Below are 19,047 nucleotides of genomic sequence, written 5' to 3'. Positions count from 1 at the left end.
AGGAGAAATGCTGTCAGCTGAGGGAAGCTGTACTCAGGATTTTATTTTTGGTTGTTTTCTGTTCATCGCAACTTTGGATGTAGAAAAGACATTAACCTAGTGATCAGTTTGGATGACAACAGGGAACAGCAAGCTGCTGAACCTACGTATTTTTTGCAGTTATTGTATCTTCTGTGCAGCTATCGTATTTTGAGAAAGTCTTTTCTGGTTCTCAGATCTTTTGCCAAAGAAGTTCACTGACAAAAAATAAAAACAAAATAAAATAAAAATAAAAATAGTTCGCCTGAACTTCCACCATTGTCACAGGCAAGTGAAAGGAATTGCCCTTGGTGCTTGTGAGGCACTGCCCCCAGGTCCCCTCGGGTTTCATTTCCATGTACTCTGCCACCCGCTGCTACCAAACACCCCACAGTTCTTCCACCTGTCAGCGCTCACGCTGCAGACAGCAGGCTAGGTGCGCTTACACGCCACATTCCTGTCACGACAGCGGCAGCCACGAGGGCAGGCGGGCGACACGCCACGACACGACGCCCACCCCACAGCGGCCGTTGGCAGCGACCGTTGGGGGCGACCGTTGCAAGCGACCGTTGGGAGCGGCCCCGCCTCGCGCGGCCAGCAGGGGGCGCGCGCCTGAGGGCGGCCCGGCCCCGCCCCCGTCATCCCTGCGGGGGCCGCCCCGCGCCTGCGCTGGGAGCGGGCGGGGCCGGGCCGGGCTTCGGCGGCGGCTGCGCGGCGCTGAGGGGGCCGCGGCCGCGGCCGGGCGACTCGGCAGGGAGCGGGGCGGCGGCGGCTGCAGCACGCACGGTGAGCGCGGCCCGCGGCCGGATCCTGCCCGCACGGGTTCCCCGCGGCGGCCCGTGCCGGGCCGCCCGGTTGTCCCCGTCCTGCCGGGCCGGGCCGGGCCGGGCGAGGGGAGGCCCCGCGGTGGCGGTGGGAGCGGCTGGGGGGTGCTGCGAGCCGCGGGGCGAGGGGAGCCTGCCCCGGCAGCGGCGGGACTGAGGGGCTTTGCCTGCGCCCTCAGAAAGAGCAGCTCCTCCGTTGGCTCTGGCTACGCGGCCATCCGAGCCTGCGAGCTTTCCTTCTTAATCTGCCCGCGGAGTTTTCACGAACACTGCATCTTCTTGATTTCTCTTGCGGTCATCTTAGAGTTGTTACTAAAAAAAATGTAACTGTGATCCAAGCACCCTCTGTATTTTATGCCTTAAAAGGTTAGCTACTGGCTGGTGTGGTACGTGGTTTAACAAGGCATCCAGTGCTTAATTTGCAGCGCTTTGGGAAACAGCTTTCTCGAATGGTGCAGTCAATTGCCATTGCTGTTAATACAGCAGCACGGAGCTCGGAGTTAATACGAGGTCACGTAACTCCTCTCAAAGTAATGCTTGCAGACTTTACATCCTTCCAGTGCTCAAGGTACGGAATAGCTATGGACCGGCATTTTTGCTGGATAGATTATGGTGATGGTAAAGATGAGAGCTTTACTTAGATGTTGTTAACATTTCTTTCAAGAGATCTGAACTGACTTTGTAATGTAAATAGAAATATTTCTTCACGAGCCTGATTTAGTTTCCTCAGGAATTTGCAGGAGTTCCTGGGGCCATTGAGGGGTGTCGGGTGTCTTTCATTACCACAACAATGCGAGGTACAAGCACTAAAAACGCAGCTGGAGCTTGGCATCCCTACCGAGGGTTATGGACTCAGAAGGCTCTAATGTAGGCTGAGGTTCATGTGGATCTGTACGGTTTTCATGTAAATAATTACATTTTCATAACACTTCATATGGTGCTTTTTAATTAAAATCTCTTGGCACAGGTTGAAGTGGCAGTCTTCTAAAAATCCTACGGCATTCTTAGATGTAAATTCTGTTGGGATGTTTTGTCAAAGACCGAGTCTTATCATCAAATACTGATAGTTGTAACTACCAGTTTCAGGTACTCACTTTTTTTTTCTAGTTTGCCGTCTTGATTATCTGCATTCTTTCACAATATTAGGCTGTAGAAATTCTGAAGGCTAAGCGCAGTCTGTTACTTTGTAAATAACAGGATCGGTGTTCATATGTGTCAAGTTCTTAAATGGTCTGGCAACTGGCTTATATTCTATTCTTTTTAAGTACTCGATGCTATGGGTAGTGTTGCAGGAAGGCCTGATGTTACGGTATTTGGAACAGTAATTACTGCTTTGGTCATTCATCAGAAAGCCTCAAGACTTCTTGTAAATATTAATTAAATACTGTTCTATTGTTTTCCTTTTATTAATGGTTAGAGAGGCATTTATATATTTGAAAAGGCTTGCTGGTACGTCTGTGATAGCGTAAACTGTTTCCTAGTGAGTTTTCTGGTATAAGATTGGATACGCTGGCAAAATGTTTCTTCTAATGTAATTACCTGGTTCAGAACTTGCTTTTCTTCAGCGTTTGTGACAGAAGAAGTATTTTATGTATGCATCCTCCTTCCTGCACTCCCAACTTAGCTATATGATAAAATGTTTTAAGTGTAGCTCACTGTAAAATGTGAAGAAAAGCTCCAAGCAAAAAGAGGAAAATTAACTAGATAAGTAGTTTATACATCAGGATATTTGAAAAATAGTTTTGATTTTCCTTAAACACAAGTGATAAACTGTGTGTATCTATTGGTAAAGAGTTGTTTCAAGCTGCAGGGGTGTCTAATTGCCCGCTAATGCATAGCTGTGTGGGAAGTAAAAAATGCTGTGACTCTAAAAGTTTGCATCAGTTTAATTAGAAAGCAAAAAGATACTATTAGTAATGCAGAACTGTACAAGGAATGCCTCTATGCTCTGTAGCAGGAAACGCAAAAAGACAGGCCTGATCTTGCATGCTTTTTTATCCCAGAAAAAGGCTGTGATATCGCCTTTTGTAACAGATGGGTGATAGGTTTTAGTGCATTGTGAGTATGTTGAGATTTGTGTTCAAATACCTGTGCTGTATGAGGGATCTTAAAACCCACATCTGTTAGTTCCCAAGGGAATGCCCTGACTGCCAGGCCACTGGGCTGCGAGATGCTGCCGGGTGCCAGCCGGTTTCAATCCCAGGCAGTGATACTTGGGAAGGGAGCGAGCCCAGGGAGGGGCTGGCAGGAAGCATGATTGGGTACAGACTGATGCCTTGAACCCACGTCTCCTGATTTGCAGACCTGGTGATGAACAATGAAGAGGTGTATTTCCTATCATGACATTAAATTCTGGGGAATTGTTTCTAAGCTTTCTCTTTAGGAGTATTCGTGGCTGACTTTGGCAGTTCGTCCCAATGTTGAGTCTGACGTTCAAACAGCATCTCCAGTGTGCCCTTTCTGTTGCAGAGGGGAGCTGGGTGGCTTATTTGTGGGCTAAGTGTTGTAGGAAGCATGGCATTTAGATTATCTCGTGGATCAGTTTCTATGTTCTTATAAAGTGCTAAATAAATAGATACAAAAATGTAATTATTTCAACATATGCGTAATTACTATCTGTTACATAAAGATCAGCTCTATGCCTCGTGTTTTCCGAATTGATTTGCCTATTGCATCATGATTCTGTTCTGGTAGGCCATAATTGGCTTAAGAAAAATGCTGAGTAGGGAATAGTTAATGTGATTTTATGCTAACAATTTTAGTACTTGATTTTAGTTCACTCAATTCTTTCATATTTTGAATTTCTTCTCTAGGATTAGAGAAGAGGCCTGACAATTGGCACGTGTGACAGTGCAGCTTGTGGTTGATAATCACACACTTTAGTATTCTGGATTTGCTATGCTTTATCGGCATAGAAGATGAACTCTCTCAGAATTCTAAAGAAGAGAGGTATTTGATGGAAATTCTGGGGGAAAAAAAAAGTTATTTTTTTCCAGAAAAATAAGATAAACTAAAAATTTTATCCTTGGCTTCCACTGGAGGATTCATCTGGGGAAGCTGTGGAGAGGTCATACTGGATCATTTGGCCATAAGAGGTGATTCAGAGATTCTCAAAAGTTTTGGGGAGATAAAATAGTTCAGAACCAGAGCTGATACCCGATAAGGATATGTTAAAAGTGATAGAAGTATGGGGTCCTTTACAAAAGTTATTAAGGGTACTCAAATATTGTACAGTCAGAGCGCATGTTAGTATCTACAATGTGTAGCTGTGTATTTGCATCAACTGTTGCATGAAGAGTCAGCGTGAATTGCCTGATTTTCATAGTGTCGAGTTGTTCAGTGGTATCTTCATGCTCTCTGAAGTGTTAATGTGCCAAACCTAAAAACCTCCATAATCAGGAAGTGCCAGTACAGCCTCAGCAACTGCTCTTTGACCTGGCAATGGCTGTTGGGAGGCCAATGTATGCATTCCTATTCTGTTTCCGAATGTAATGGTGTATTCAGTCAGAAAGGAGAGGCTGGAAAAGAAGTATTCATTTAGCACTAGTAGTGTTGAGTTGATTAGTTGTGGAGTTCTGATTACAAATGCATGTGATCAAAGGGTGGGGCAGTGTATACCACTGCCTAAGAGTCACTTCTCATTTCAATAGTATATCATAAATACTGCCAGTGATACATGTATGAGCTATTCTTAGCAGTATGTTGGCATATGAGTGATTTGCACTTAATGAGGTGTATAGGAAGGAGTAACAAAGTGTAAAGTTTGTCATGTTCAAGGCTGAAAGGCAGGTAAAATGTACCTGGAATGATGCCTTGGTAAAAACACCATTAAGAAAAAGGGCTTCCCTTGATGTTTCCCTTCACCTGTCCGTTTCCCGATAGCTAAATCTTGGTCTCTGAGTGGCAGAGAGATCAGTCAAGTCAGCTCTCATCCAGCTATTCAAGTGAAAAAAACAAGTATTTGAACTGGGATGATCTTCACAGTCAAGGATAACGAAGGTGGTATGCCTTGGTAACTGCTTCTCTATTTGTCAGCTATTTAGGAGCTGGTCTTTGGTGAGGCAGGGGAGAAATCTAGGGAGGGAAGCATCTTTTTCTTCATGGCAGTTGCGGTATTTGGTTGCTAAATTTTTCAATACAGCAGGTATGACAACTTTTTCTGTAGAATGTGAAACCTCTGCAGTTAAAGCTAAGGCTTGACCTTGATGTCAGATCACGCAGTGTCCTGATGGAGAACTTGTGGTCACCCATGGTGTTACCATCTTCAGTCAAATTGGCCCTGATTTGTCTGTTAATGCAGCTGGAGATAGACTAAGCATGGATTAATGCAGTGCACCTTGGCTAAGAAAATTAAAGCTGCTTTTGTAAGAAAAAAATGTTGGAGCTGCAAGTCTTACATTAGCTAGGAGAACACATGTATATCTTTGTTTTCAGAGAGCAAATCTTTCTACCCCAATGCCTGAGAAGGTATATGATGTCAGCAGACAAACTTAGGCCTGTGTTAGTGGGAGAATACAGTATTAGTGGACATCATGTGCTTTCTGCAGCCTGTGGGATCAAGCAGTGATGGAACTGCTTAGTGGCACTCTGCAATGGCATTTACATTCTGTTTGAATACTGTTAGAAACTTGCAAATGTGGGGAAGTGAGTGGAAATGGAACCAGATATGTGTCTTTAAAGGTGGTGATTGTTGTTGCAGGATAATGTAACATAATGCAAGCCTGTACCATTCCATTTTTTCCAGTAGTCAAGATGTGTTCTATATTAGTAACCTAATTACTTACAGGGAGGAATTAACCCAGTCTCTTAGAGTAAATGAGGTAAAAGCTGATCAGCTTGGCATTGTCTTGTTTGTTGGGCTGGGTAAATGACTTATGAGCCCCGTAGTGTTTGGGTTTTGACCAGTGGAATAGTTTGTTTCATATTGTGATTTTTTTAAGAGCTATAAACAGCAATAAAAATCTGTTTGAAACAAAGTCCTTACCAGGTGAGTGGGCGTTTTCTCCTGAACTATCACCTTGATTCTTGTGGGTTTGTAGAACATTGTGTGTGCTGAGATCATCTCTCAGGGCTTTGTCATCAATCGCTTCCTGACAAAGCAGATTGCTTCAAGCTGTTATGATGTCTACTAACTAGGATGCTGAAGAGGCCGATTACTTGACTTCAGTGGAAAGAGGAGGGAAGTGGCAATCTGAGGTTTCTAGAGAGTTTGATAGGCACTTTTTACCTTTTAGCTTTCTTAAATTTCTTCTTTCATCTTTGGCCTATCAAGCAAGATGAAAAGATTAAGGGCTGAAAGTGTGTCCCAAATAAAGTTAGGAATGCAACAAGTAAATGGCATTTATCCTTCCTCCCAAACGAAAATATCCTGAGGGTGGGTTTAAGATAACAGAATAGGTGAAAGCTATTCAAGGCTGGTTGTTTCGACATATTTTGTAGGTTACTACTTTCTTTAAGTTTTTGCCAATTTTCAAGTAAGGAGAGGTCAAAATGAAGTGCAACTGAGAGCTCTTCCTTGGTTGAAAAAGCAAATTCTGCATCTGGTTATGTGATGTTCTGAAGTGGCAGTTAAGTTATTTTGGCTTATTGCTTATGAAAAAATCTGGAGTTTATACTTTCTACTTCAATATCAATGTCTTGTTTAGAGTAGTAACTCTATTGCTGTTAGGGGGTAGTCACTTAATCCATACTGAATGCTCCTGATATATTGCTTTTCCTTAGCTCTTTCTGATTTCTTGTGGCATTGTATTTTTGCCGCTGCTGTTTTTGACAGCTTTTCCGGTTTTAATTTTCTTGCGCTCTGTAAATCTGCAGACCTTCAAACATGAGTCTTTCTGAGAGCTGAGTCTAAATAGGCAAGACAGACAATATTGACAAGGAAACAAAGGGTTCTCTGTTGAATCACAGCATTCCTACGCTCTGATAAGTCTTATGACCTTTTGCTTTCTCTTTCCCATTGACTTGTTGCCTTGAGTCTTAAGGTTGGATTGGCCTGTAAAACCATAGCTATATTTAGCATTTCATTCTGCAGTGCTGTCTATGTTATTTAGATCCTCTGATGCTTGTATTCTCTTACCTGCGTCTACAGCTTTGATACATTCAATGTCACCCCTTCTCTTTCTGTGGAAAATTGCAAGAACAAAGTTAAACAAGATTATTGCTTTTTAATGGGACATAATGACTAGTATCTAGTAGTATGGGGAGCAGGGTAGGTCAGTGTCAGGAGCTCAAGAAATAATTTTTAGCAAGTGTGTGGTGGGATGCTGTCTGTGAAGAGTAATAAATCGGGACTCCTAGTTTCTGTAGAACTGGCGAGAAAGGTTTCTTTAACGATAGCGTCTATTTGCTATTCTTTGTGTAGTGTGAGTGACAGCCAGCCAACAAAATGCTAAATGTATCAGGAAAGGCATAAAGATGACAGAAAACATAATATTGCAGCTGTGCAGAAATCTTGATGTCTTTACTCTGGTGTACGGTTTTTTAACTTGAGTTGCAAACCGGCTTTTGTATACTTCTTCCCCATGGCCACTTTTAGATTTCTGTTGGTGAGAACTTCATACAGTTCTCCTTCTGTCAATATTTTTGAAGTCTTTTCTATACAAATATTTAATGAATGCAGCTGCATACCTAAGTGACTGAGTAGTAAATGTAGACTATTTTTTGTTCCCACTTAAGTGCACACTTGTCAAATCTTAGAAGGTTATTTAACACTGTTCTTTTGGTATTGTGTGTGTTGGAGCTGTTTATAACTTCTGTAGGTAGGACTTAAAGTGATAATTAAAATTCCATGCAAGACTTCAGTTCTTCATTTCTTAAAGCTAATTTGAAGTTCAATATTCAGCCTTTAAAGTACACAATACGAGTAATCAGTGCCCGTTCAACTTAATAACTAATTGCTTAACAGTTCATATGATACTTTTCCTCACTTTTTGGTATTTATTTTCTTGAATGACTTTGTGACAAGTGGCACATCTGATTCTAGTTACTTTACAAGCAATTTAGCTTACAGCTATAGCTCTGGGAAATCTTGCCAGGTTTGATGGTTTGTCTTTTTTCCTCTTTTACCTTTTCATGTTCATTCAGCTCGTCTGCTGTATTTCGTCTCTTGCAGAAATGGCAAAAGTGCATGCCGCCTCAGTTGTTGAAGCTCATAGTGTAATGTCTGAGGAAGAGGACCCGGTCAAAGATGCCAGTCTTAGTACTGATGTAGCTGAGGTGTCATCACACATTCCTTTCTGCCAGTTCTGCTTTTGGGATCAGTGACTTCTGACGGGAGCAGAGTCTACAGCTGAGGATAGTAACTTAATCTGCTACAACAAGATTTGCTAGAGCTTGTCTATCAACATCTTTAAGCTTGCTGTTCCTTCAGCTCAGCCTATTATGCAGCATTATTTTATTTTTTATTTGAAAAAAAAAATAATGCAAGGAAAAATAATACTTTGCCTTATTTTATTATTTCTTTGCATCAAGTTCCACCTCTAACTTCAAACCTGTACTCTGAGAAAACAATAAAAAATCAAGAATTTTACTGCTGTTACTCTTACAGGTATTAAGGATTAATATATCATTATATTACTGTATTCTTACAGTTTTATATTTCTGAAAAATTTTATTCAGCAGGTAAAATTTGTACTGGCTTTGTACATAGTGTAGCATCATCCAGAATTGTATTGCATTAGTTAGCTATACACAAACCCTGTGTATGCAGAACCAAAAGCAAAATAGAGACATCAGTTTAAAAAAAACACAAACTTACAACTGAAAGTAAGGCTCTGAAATATTATGTATGGTTGCTATTTGAATGGGTGCTTAAAGTTTAGAGGAACAAGAAGGATGCAGAAACATGTTCATGTGTTCAGTTGGTTAAAGTTTAGTTTACTAATAAATACCCTTTATTTGTATTCAAAATTCCAGAACTGGTCTTCAAAGAATGTGAGTGCATACTTAAAATGATTAGAGTTGAGTTAAAATGATTACAAGCTATTCATAAATCTCACTGATTGACCTCACCTAATAGATTCTGATTTCAGTACTTAAATTGTTAGATGTTTTCTTCTGAAACTCAGCATGCTTTTAAGCTCTTGAATGTTGACTGGAAATGATTATATCTTTTTAATGATGTAGAATTTTATAGATGTAGAATCAAGAACAGAAAGGTTATGAATGCTGATTATATTCAGTGCTACTCTCTAGAGAAATCTGAGTAAATGTTTTTCTCTTCTAATGTAAAATATCAGCTGCTTTCAGGTTGAAAATACATCCCAAATAAGTAAGTATATTACAACTGATTGATCAGTTGGAAAAGTGAATGTGAATCTCCTGGTTCAAGCTCAAAACTTCTGAAAGTAGTAAATGAAATCTGACCATCTGTATCCCAAGCTGTGAGATACCTGAACATTCCTAGTTTTGATTTATTATGCTCTCTCTGGAGGAAAAAAAAAAAAAAAAAAATGTTGCTACTGCAGGTGTTGTAGGCTTTGTGGTAGTGGAGCAAAACTTCACTCTGCTTGCATTGCTGAGAGGATTTGCAGTCTCTGGGAACCAGAGGAATACAATTTCTCCCAAACGCTTTCTTCAAATCAAGTGGAATGAGGCCATTTTATTTAACAGAATGTCCCTATTGAAGGGATATGTCAGAAGGACTAAATGGTTGATTTGATCCCAAAAGTTGCAAATTTCTGCAGCTTTAAAAGCAAAGACCATAGGCATGACTTGGAAAACTTGAAGGCATTATTTTAGGCGTTGGGGTTCCTGGGTGATTTGCCTGTTTCCACTAAGAATCACTAATGGCTGCTGCCTTGGATTATTTTCAAATGGATGTAAGGTATGACTTGACCTAAATTGCATCATAGCAATTCAATTTCAAGTGACAAAGGAAAACTATGGAGAACAGGTAATCTATATCCAATAATTTGTTGTCTCTTAATTTGCTGATGGTAAGAAGCAATGATAAAATTTAGAAGCTCTGTCAAAACTCAGAGAAAATCAGATATACTTGCTGCAATTTGCCCGACTAACATGGTTGAGTTGGCACTAAAGGTTAAACCCAGTGACCAGACTTGCCAGTTGATTGCTCTGAGTAATTGGCATGTGAACAGTGTTGCAGCTTTTGTTCAGGAGGCTGGTATTTTTCTGACACCGTTTGAAAGAGTGGCTGATGTTTTATATGCTCAGGTTCCAAGTAAAATGCTAGAGTCACTGTGATGTTATGGGATTGTTCAAGAAAGTATCTGCAGTTGTTTTTTTGTTTGTTTTTTTTTTAAGTTGTGGGGTTTTTCTTCTGATGAAAAAATCTTAGTAATCAAATGCTTCCTTAGGGCAAGAACTTCTCAGTGTAAAATTAGAAAGCATAATCTTGGAACCTTGCTTTTTTTTCCGTCATTGCACAGAATGCACATAACAAGTGCTCGGAGGGGTGGTGGAGAAGAAAATAATGTGCAGAGCAGCTCAAGGAGAACCTCTGTGAGGCATGAAAACAGTCGTCAGAGGAGCTTCTTTCAAGTAAGGTGTCAGCACAGTTTGGAGTACCTGCTGGGCTAACCTGTCGGGCTGACTAGAAAATGAATGCTGCATCATATCTCCAATACTCTTTTGATTTCTAAGTTCAGCTGAACTTTAAAGCGCAAAGACTTGCATTTCCAAAATGTATTTTATTGGCTTTAAAGGTGACGATTCAATTCCCAGACAAAATTCTGCATTAGTAGTGTTTTTAGTCTACCCAACTTTGCCTGAAAGACCATATTAGATGGTTTCACAGTTAGACAGTATGGTATCTACAGGAACAACAGCTGTGTATGCTAGTGAGTAGAAGAATTTAAGGCAGGTGTCTGGACAATAGCCTGCAACCTTGACAGGGCCCTGCAGAACCATCTGGTATGTGCTGGAGTTGGAGAGAGCATCCTGTTGCAAGAGTCCTGGTATTTCTCTTTACTTGTGATTAAAACGCAGGTGTCTGAGGTAAGAAGTCATCAAGAACATGGAGAGCCTGGTTGGCACAGAACAGAGAGAAGTTCAGCATGGTTTATTATTTTCAGGTCGCTGCCGGTAGTGCTGAAGCCAGGCACTTCAATGTCACTTGCATTTTTATTTTTTGCCTCTGCCCTGTCCTCTAATATCGTATCTGCAGGCTTTGCCATTATGCAAAGTATCCCCATCCATTCCTACTTATTGGTAATGTTGACTGTACAATGCTTTTATTGCAGATTTACAATGTACTTCGTTGCAGCCATTATACTGAGGTGGTACTTTGAAAGCTATGTTAGAAAACTTTTGTTAATTGACTTGCAGTCGTGTCAGACCTCTTGATTACACTTGCCCATTTCTCTGGGGATTCTTTTTATTTATTAGTTGAAAAAAATTGTTGAGATAATCTGAGGTCCTGACACTTCTTCTTGAGCTGGGAAATGAAGAGAGTCAGCAGCATCTCCATAACAGTTGCATTTAGGTACTGTAGCTGTGTGATGGGTTGACTGTGGAGGAATTTTTGAAACAGCAAGGAGGCCATGACTTGCCACAGCTCAGCAAACCAAGCTACCAGGATGACTACGAGGAATTGCCTTGATGTTCAATTGAGGAATTAAAAATATTGTTGCAAGCAGCTGGCATTTCTTCAAGGACAAGATCTACGTGACTGCTACCACAAGGGGGTTGTCTTCTTGCAGATGGGGTTGTTTTCTTGCAGTTGTTTGAGTGCTTTCGACCAGTCTTGTGTGAGACGCTGTACGCCCCTGCTAGATTGTTATAAAAATCAGGCTGTTTGGGTAATAAAGAGAGCATGATCTGACCATATTGGTGTGTGCCGTGACTTCGGCTGTTCTTCCTGCAACAGTTGACTAAAATTATTTCCTTGTATTTAGATCTATTCTAAATCTATTCTCCATTTTTTGCAAATATTTGGATCCTTTTATACATTGTGCTCTGTGTAAAATCTTGAAGTCATGTCCCATTTTTTGTTCTAACTCTTCTTGAATAGCCCGTTGTTCTTTAAATTAGAAGTGCATGGTTTAACTTCTGCAGGCTGTTCCTTATCTGTACATACCTTTTGTGTACTTCCTTACTTTGTTTCATGTGCAAACAGAATCACACAATCACAGACTGGCTGAGGTTGGAAGGGGCCTCTGGAGGTCATCTGGTCCAACCCCCTGCTCAAGCACCTTGCTGTGCACTGACTAATTCACAGTGCTGGTCTTCAGATGCTTTTGGCTCTTCTAAAGAGAATGAGCAAAAACTGTTCCAGGTGAAGTTGTGCCTTGTTTTGTTTGCATAAAGAAAGCTGAAACTTCCCATCTTCTATAAATTGAGTTTGCTGATTTATCCTAGTAGAGAGTAGTCTAATCTCCTTTTTAATAGAAAGGATCTAGTATTTTCCTCATAATGTCACCTATTACACCTGGAAAAATACCACTAATTATAAATATAAATTATAAATATAATTACACTAATAAAACTACAAATAAAAACTATAAAAATAACACTAATAACACTAATTTAAAATAGACATCAAGAAAATACTGCTGAAACAGTAGCATTATTTGTGTCAGATGACATTAGTGGCATGCATTCTAATATATTTTGAGACTCTCATATTTGTCAGAGCACAAAAGCTCCCATGTGTAAGTGGGACACTAAATTTCTAATCCTAGTCTTAATTCCACAATTTCATGGCTAGGATCTGGATGAGTTTTCTCAACTGAAATCTCTTCTGCTAACCAGGCTGTTTCTTAGGGCAGCTGCAATTGCAATGAGACCTGAGTAGAACGGCGTGCTGTTCTTACAGCTGCGGCACTTCACAGTGACATTAGAAGTTTCATCTGCAAATTTGGCTGCTTTTTGTTGTTGCTTACAAGGCAGATATATAAAACTAGGGTGTTTTCAATTTCTACTTATATTTTCAGTTTAATTTTTATCATTTCTTTCACCTGAATAGAGACCATACTCTTTTCTTTCTCTATTCCTATCATACAGAGGATACAGAATTTATCTCTACCAGTGGATCACAGCTTTTATTATTTACTGTCACCATTTGGCTGACCTCTTTGATCTGAAAAACTATGTAATGACAGCAGCAGCTTCCTGAGGGGCATATAGATATGATGATATTGGCACTGAGCCGTGCAACCACTTAGCGATCTTGCCGTCTCAATTTTGTCATCTTAGCCTTGTTCATTGACAGGGCATTCTGCTTTAATACAGGCAGGAAATTTCAGATAAGTGAGCTTTGTTATTCTTGTGATTATTGCTTCAATGAAAAACTACTCAAGTTTCTCCAGTTGGGAGCTTCTCTCCATATCATGCAGTTCTAGACTCTTCCCTTTTTCCTCCCCTGGATTTTCATGTCTTTGGATTTTCTCATAGAAAAACAAGATCCATTCCAGCCAGCATTCATACTGTAACTTCTAGCAGTGGTCTGTGGAAACAACAAGTGAAGTCTTGACACATAATTTTGCAACAGGGCAAGAATGCCAGGGTTTGGGGCAAATGTGCTGACAGCTTTTCAAGTTGTCCTGTCTGCATCATTGTTCCAGACATAATTAGGAATGCCAGTATTTGCGGAATATTTTAGTAAATTATTTTGTATGGGGTAGCTTCGTAATTGTAACACTGTTTTCCTGAACGCTTCAGTGTCACTAGTGTCATTAATGCAGTGAGGACATGAGACTGGTGTTAGATTACTGATTTTTCTTTGCCTTTAGTGGAAATCATCCATCTATGTGGTCTCTGCATGAGAGGGCAGCATACCAGATCATCACAAATGCCTTGAGTGTTGTGGAGTTTTTTTATTCAAAGGATTATTATAAAACTAAAACTTTAAAACCTGTTAAAGGCTAATTTACTGAAGGCTTTATTCTTTAACCCAAAGCAGAACTGCCAAAAATGCAGCTTACATTCTTAGATAAGCTTAGCTACGGGAAAATTGGCTCTAAGGTATTGATTTAAATAAATAGCACTTTATATTCAGTTGGATGGCATCAGCGTGTTCTTATGAAGCTCAAACTTCCAAAGGAATCAATACTATGAAACTAAAACTAAATAGCAATTAGTGAAGTTACTGCTGCCTGAAGTGGCTATAGATGACAGTTTTATGGTTGTCAGCAAGGATTATTTTGGGACACTGAGTTCTTACTCTCTGATTCAGAAGTATCTGATGGCTGAGTTCAAAATATTGGAGCAATAGAATGTATGTTTTTTTGTTTATTTTAAGAGATTTATTAGCTACATTGGTGTAACACATATAACCATGCTTGCATCACTGGTATGTAGAGCCTGTACAGACTTAATCTTTAAGTATTTAAGGGTTTAGGTGTGTGAATGATTCTTGTAAGCATTGCTCAATAATTTCTTTGAATGCATTCTTATTGTTCGGTGCCCTTTTGTATAATACCCATACGATTTACTTCATTGAGGGGCAAAATGCAAGGATATGCTGTATTAGCTGAAGCGGTTCCTCTTCTCTTCTGTTTTCCCATTATGAAATGTCTGAATTGCTGATATCTGACATCCACACTGAAAGGAAAACTTTATCTGTTATGGAAAAAATTTATTATCTTGCATCCACTAAATTTTGACTTAACTTAGTTTTTATGCACATTTACTTCAGGTAGAGGTGGTGTTCAAATACCTTACTAGTTTTGTACTCCTATGTTGAGAAATTTGTTTTAGGTGTTATAACAGTAAAAAAAACGTTCATGAAAAGTAAGGTGGGGCAAGTTAGTGAATATTGAACTTGTTCAGAAAACTTTGAAGACTGACTGTTCGTGAATTTTGATTTCCATCTTCTCATGCTGTTAAAATTTGCTTTGCTGGGTGATCGTTCTTGAAGTGGGTATCAGCATATAATAAAAGTTTATGGAGCTAGTTTTAGTTGTCAGACAGTAAAATGTGTCAAAGTTCTAATGATTGGGCAAACTCTGTACTTTTCTTTTTGAATGAATAGGTGTGTGCTAGTTAATATAAGCAAGCGTAAAGTATAGATTAACATATCTCACTGTTTATCCACTTTACTGGTGCACATGGATGTACTGGATGGAGTCCAACAGAGCCCACCAAGATGATGAAGGAAAAGAGCACCTAGTCGGTGAGGAAAGGCTGAGAGAGCTGGGACCATTTAGCCTGACAAAGAGGAGGTTCAAGGGGGTTCTTATCAATTCTTATCAATAAATAGCTGAGAGAAGGATGCAAAGAAGACTGAGCCAGGCTCTCTTCAGTGGTGTTCAGTGACAGGAGAAGAGTCCATGGGCACAAACTGGAACAGAGGAGTTTGTCTGAACATCAGGAAGCACTTCCGTACTGTGTGGGTGATGGAGCACTGGCACAAGTTGCCCAGAGGTTGTTGAGTTACCCTACTTAGAGATCTTCAAAAGCCACCTGGACATGGTCCTTGGCAACCTGCTCTGGTTGTCCCAGCTTGAGCAGGGGATTGAACCAGCTGACCTCCAGAGGTCCCTTCCAAACTCAGCCATTCTGTGCAAATTTCCAAGATGATTGAGAATTTTTTGTTAGAAGCACAAGGTAGTAGTGTTTTCCCCTGACTTGTATAGTGAGGTTTAATACCCTAGTTCAAGAGATCAAGTGATGACATGGCTTTCTAGGAAGGATTATTGTACTTATGCATGTGAAATAAGTTTGCCTCTTTTCACACAGAAGGAAGTCTTGCATTCCTGTGACTTCTTCATTTTTCTAATGTTTAATAAAGTATACTTTAATAAGTTTTCAGAAACTGATTTTTTTTTTTTTTTAGTTTAGCAAGAAAGTTGAATTGTGACAGAGCTCTGCAGCCTCGGTGCTTATTATGTTTGTGTGTTCAATTTGCAGAAGCGTGTGTGTTCCCATCAGGGTTTTATCTTAATTAGTGTAATTGATTGCTAAAATTAGGCCCAAGAGTCCACTTACATTTAGCAGGAGAGAGAAAAAATGTTTTTATAAGGTATAGAAGTCCTCAATTGTTATGTAATTATGTTTTTATAGTCTTTGTGTAGTTTTCTTGTGCATTTTTATTATGAAGTCTAGCAATGTAGGTTATTTACAAAGGATCTCGTTTTCACACCTTGTAGTGAAAGCTCACACTTTTTGTAAAGTGTTTTTCTATGAGTCTTCCTTATGACCTATGAATGTACAGAGATAATCACTTTTCAGTAAGACCTTCTGTAACAATCCTTTCAAGACATGGGTGTTCAATTTACCATTTTTGTTTGGGAGTAAACATGCTTGAAGATAAATACATGCTTTTCAGTCCTTTACACCCACTGTGTTTGGAAATTTGTCTCAGGTTATGCCATTTAAGAGAGACTAACAGATTCTTTCACCATACCTTTTACATCAGAAAGAAATGCCAATGGTTGGGAGGTGTGTGGTCTTCTGGGGGTGTTTTTTGTCATTTTGTTTCTTTACTAGAATGAAAAATACTTTCAAAATCATCTGTTGATGAGATCTGGGGGGGATGTGGATGAATTCACAGCACATGAGTCTGTGGGATGAGGTTCATTAGACTTGGCTCCCTGGTGCCAGGGGCAGGCGTTTGTGCTGGTCCCTATCCTCACCTCCCTGGTGTCAGCCGCTTGTTCTTGCCACTTTGCTGTCCCCTTTCAGATCGCCGTGAGCAGTTTCAGCATGACACTTCAACCAAAAACTAAACAGAAAAAAATACCTTGTAAGGTTCTTCAGTATTGGTGAATTAAGGTGACTTGCAGAGGAGTTTGACAAGCTTCAAAGCTCTCAAAGGGCATTGGCTGTACAACCCAAAAGAGGTGAGGGTAAGGAAACAATCAAGAGAAAGGATTATGAGACAGCAGTCTTTGGCAGCAGCAAACTCAGCTTAACAGGCCAAGGAGCCATGCTGACAGTCAGTTTTTCTTTTCATGGTACTTGTCATAAATTCATTAACTATGAGATCTGTGTTTGGAGAGATCCAAAATTAGGGCATACTTGAAAACACAGGTTTGTTCTGTGCTAGCAGTCGGGGAGTTAAAGCTGTGCACAAACATTTTCTGTAATTTCTTTAAAGAAATTACGTGAATTAGTCTGTAAATGTTCAGTAACATAACTGACATAGGGCAAAGAAACAAAACTTTGCAACTTCTGAATGGTTGTTTCCATCTGTAAAATTCTGAGTTGTGACTTTGCTACTTGTCTTCTCAGGAGGGAGAAACATTCCAGCAGATTTCATGGATACAAATTCACATGAATGTAATCCCTATGTGCAAACTGCAATTGTGACCACGTATTTCTTTGGGGGTATATTTGCCATAGCTACCCAAGGCATTTATCCTGTTAGGGCATGGTTTCTTTTTCTTTTCTGCAAGGGCTTTTTGTCTAACTGTTCATCTCAGCATAATAATAATACTGAAATTTTGTCATAGTAAAACTGACATCCACTGCGCGGCTGGTATGCTTACAGTGTCCTCCAGGAAAAGCAAGTACAGATGATGTTAATTAGAGAAGACCTTAGGGGACTGTGGTCATAAAGTGAAAATCCTTCAGAAGAAAACTTCCGAAATTCATGCAGCAAATTGTTTGAGACTTGCTCAGTGTAACTGTCACCATAATCTCAGATGAATTTGGGAATTAAAGACTTGTGCCATCAGAGAGCTGAGCGTCTAAAATAGCTTATATGACTTTTCCTATAAATAACTAGAGAAGAGCTCAAATGAGATCTGGTATGTTCTAAGGGTGTGGTGAATAAGTAGCTGTGAGGTCTATAAAGTGCAAAGATCATCAACTGTAGTTTTTGTGTCTTCTGTACTTCAGAATTTCTATATTTAGAAGTTTCAACTCATTTTTGTGGACAGAAAAAAAATGTCAGAAGATCTTTATTCCCAGCCCCTGATAACTACAAATAACATAGTGATGGAACTAACCAGGTTAAAACATTAAGGACAGTAATTCAACAGGAAAAAAAAAAGAAATCACTTTGCTCTCACCCATTCACCCAATATTGGGGGTGAGGGTGGGTGATGAAGAGAGCTCAAGGAGGAAGGCTAGCACATGTCTTTGCATGATGTGGGGAGATCTTGCAAAGCTTGATAACATGAAGTTGAAAGACAGCCTTGGTCCCTATATCTAGCCATTTTGAAGACTTGAATTAGCTAACATTTCAGAATTTGGGGATGAAAACCTGTGAGGAATGTCTTTCTTCCCTTTTCTCTATATGATGTTTCTAAACATGTTTGTCAGATTCACCAGGTGTTAGAATAATAAAACAGAAGGAATAATTTTTTCCTTCTCTAGAGTATGGTAAGTAATAGCTTTAGAGCAGCTTGCTGTGGATAATTAAAATAATGCCATTTTGTATTAATTTATATGTTGGATGAGAAGTAAAATCATGGAACATTGTCTTGAATTTAATTTGGAATTAGTATAGGTTGGGTTCCATTTCATCTCTGAAGTGAAAGTATCATTTGCATATTAGTACTCATGAGCATTTACTATGAATGCTGTTTTACATAGTGAAGCAGTAACGAGCATTGACATTAAAAATAAAATGCTTAAAAAACATGGGGATTAAAGGGAGACCAGGACGTGAGACTGAGCCAAAAAAGGTACAATTTAAAGGGGATGGGGAGGTGTATGTGTGTCGAATCTTTTTAGAGAATAAAAATAGCAGCAGAATTTTTGATTCACAGAGAATTTAACCGCAGTTTAAGACAAGTACAGGCATGTTTACTTTTAAGACAATGAAGTCTGAAGTCTTAACTGTCTGTGAATAGGTGATAAGAAATGACTGTCTTGTTATCATGCTTCTGGCTGTCCTGTGAGATCTGTTAACATCCCTTGGAATTCTAGGAATTTCTTCACCCTTCATTTGTTATGCTTTTAGGTTCCTAAACATTTGGAGTGAATGCTCATGTAAGATAAATCATTTTTCTTTCACTGTTTATCTTCTTTTCATTGCAGCCCATAGACATGAGTGTTGTCCACTTTCATCCTTATATAAAATAAATGTTCATTGCAGAGTGGGGTAGACAGATGGTGTAAAAGACTTGATTAGAGTATTCAAATATGTGCATAGTTGTAGCTTATTAATCTAAGCTGTAGCAGGATGCTGGAGTAGTAAATCTATGTACTGTTTTGGGGGTAAGTGGATATCAGACTATTTAATAAGCTGCAACTTGGATTGTTTCTGAGGGCTACTTTTTGATACACTGGGTTTCTTTTTTCATATTTGTTCGTTGGCGCAGAGACTGCCCTCTGCTGTACTCTTCAGCTGAAG

The 19,047-nt window shown here is 39.7% G+C and overlaps 1 protein-coding gene across 1 annotated transcript in view; it reads left to right on the top strand.

The window, feature by feature from the left end:
- Positions 1-748: 748 nt before the first annotated feature.
- Positions 749-19,047, top strand: part of MPP5 (membrane palmitoylated protein 5) — a 49,180-nt gene continuing 30,881 nt past the window's right edge. Inside the window, exon 1 of the mRNA XM_032188724.1 lies at positions 749-804. The gene's annotated coding sequence lies outside the window, so the exon portion shown is untranslated. The remainder of the gene's footprint in view (positions 805-19,047) is intronic.

The sequence above is a fragment of the Aythya fuligula genome, chromosome 5 (genome assembly GCF_009819795.1).
Source record: "Aythya fuligula isolate bAytFul2 chromosome 5, bAytFul2.pri, whole genome shotgun sequence".
In the NCBI taxonomy this organism is placed as follows: domain Eukaryota; kingdom Metazoa; phylum Chordata; class Aves; order Anseriformes; family Anatidae; genus Aythya; species Aythya fuligula.
The sequence above is the reverse complement of the archived record's forward strand: the minus strand, read 5'-3'. Positions and strand labels throughout refer to the sequence as shown.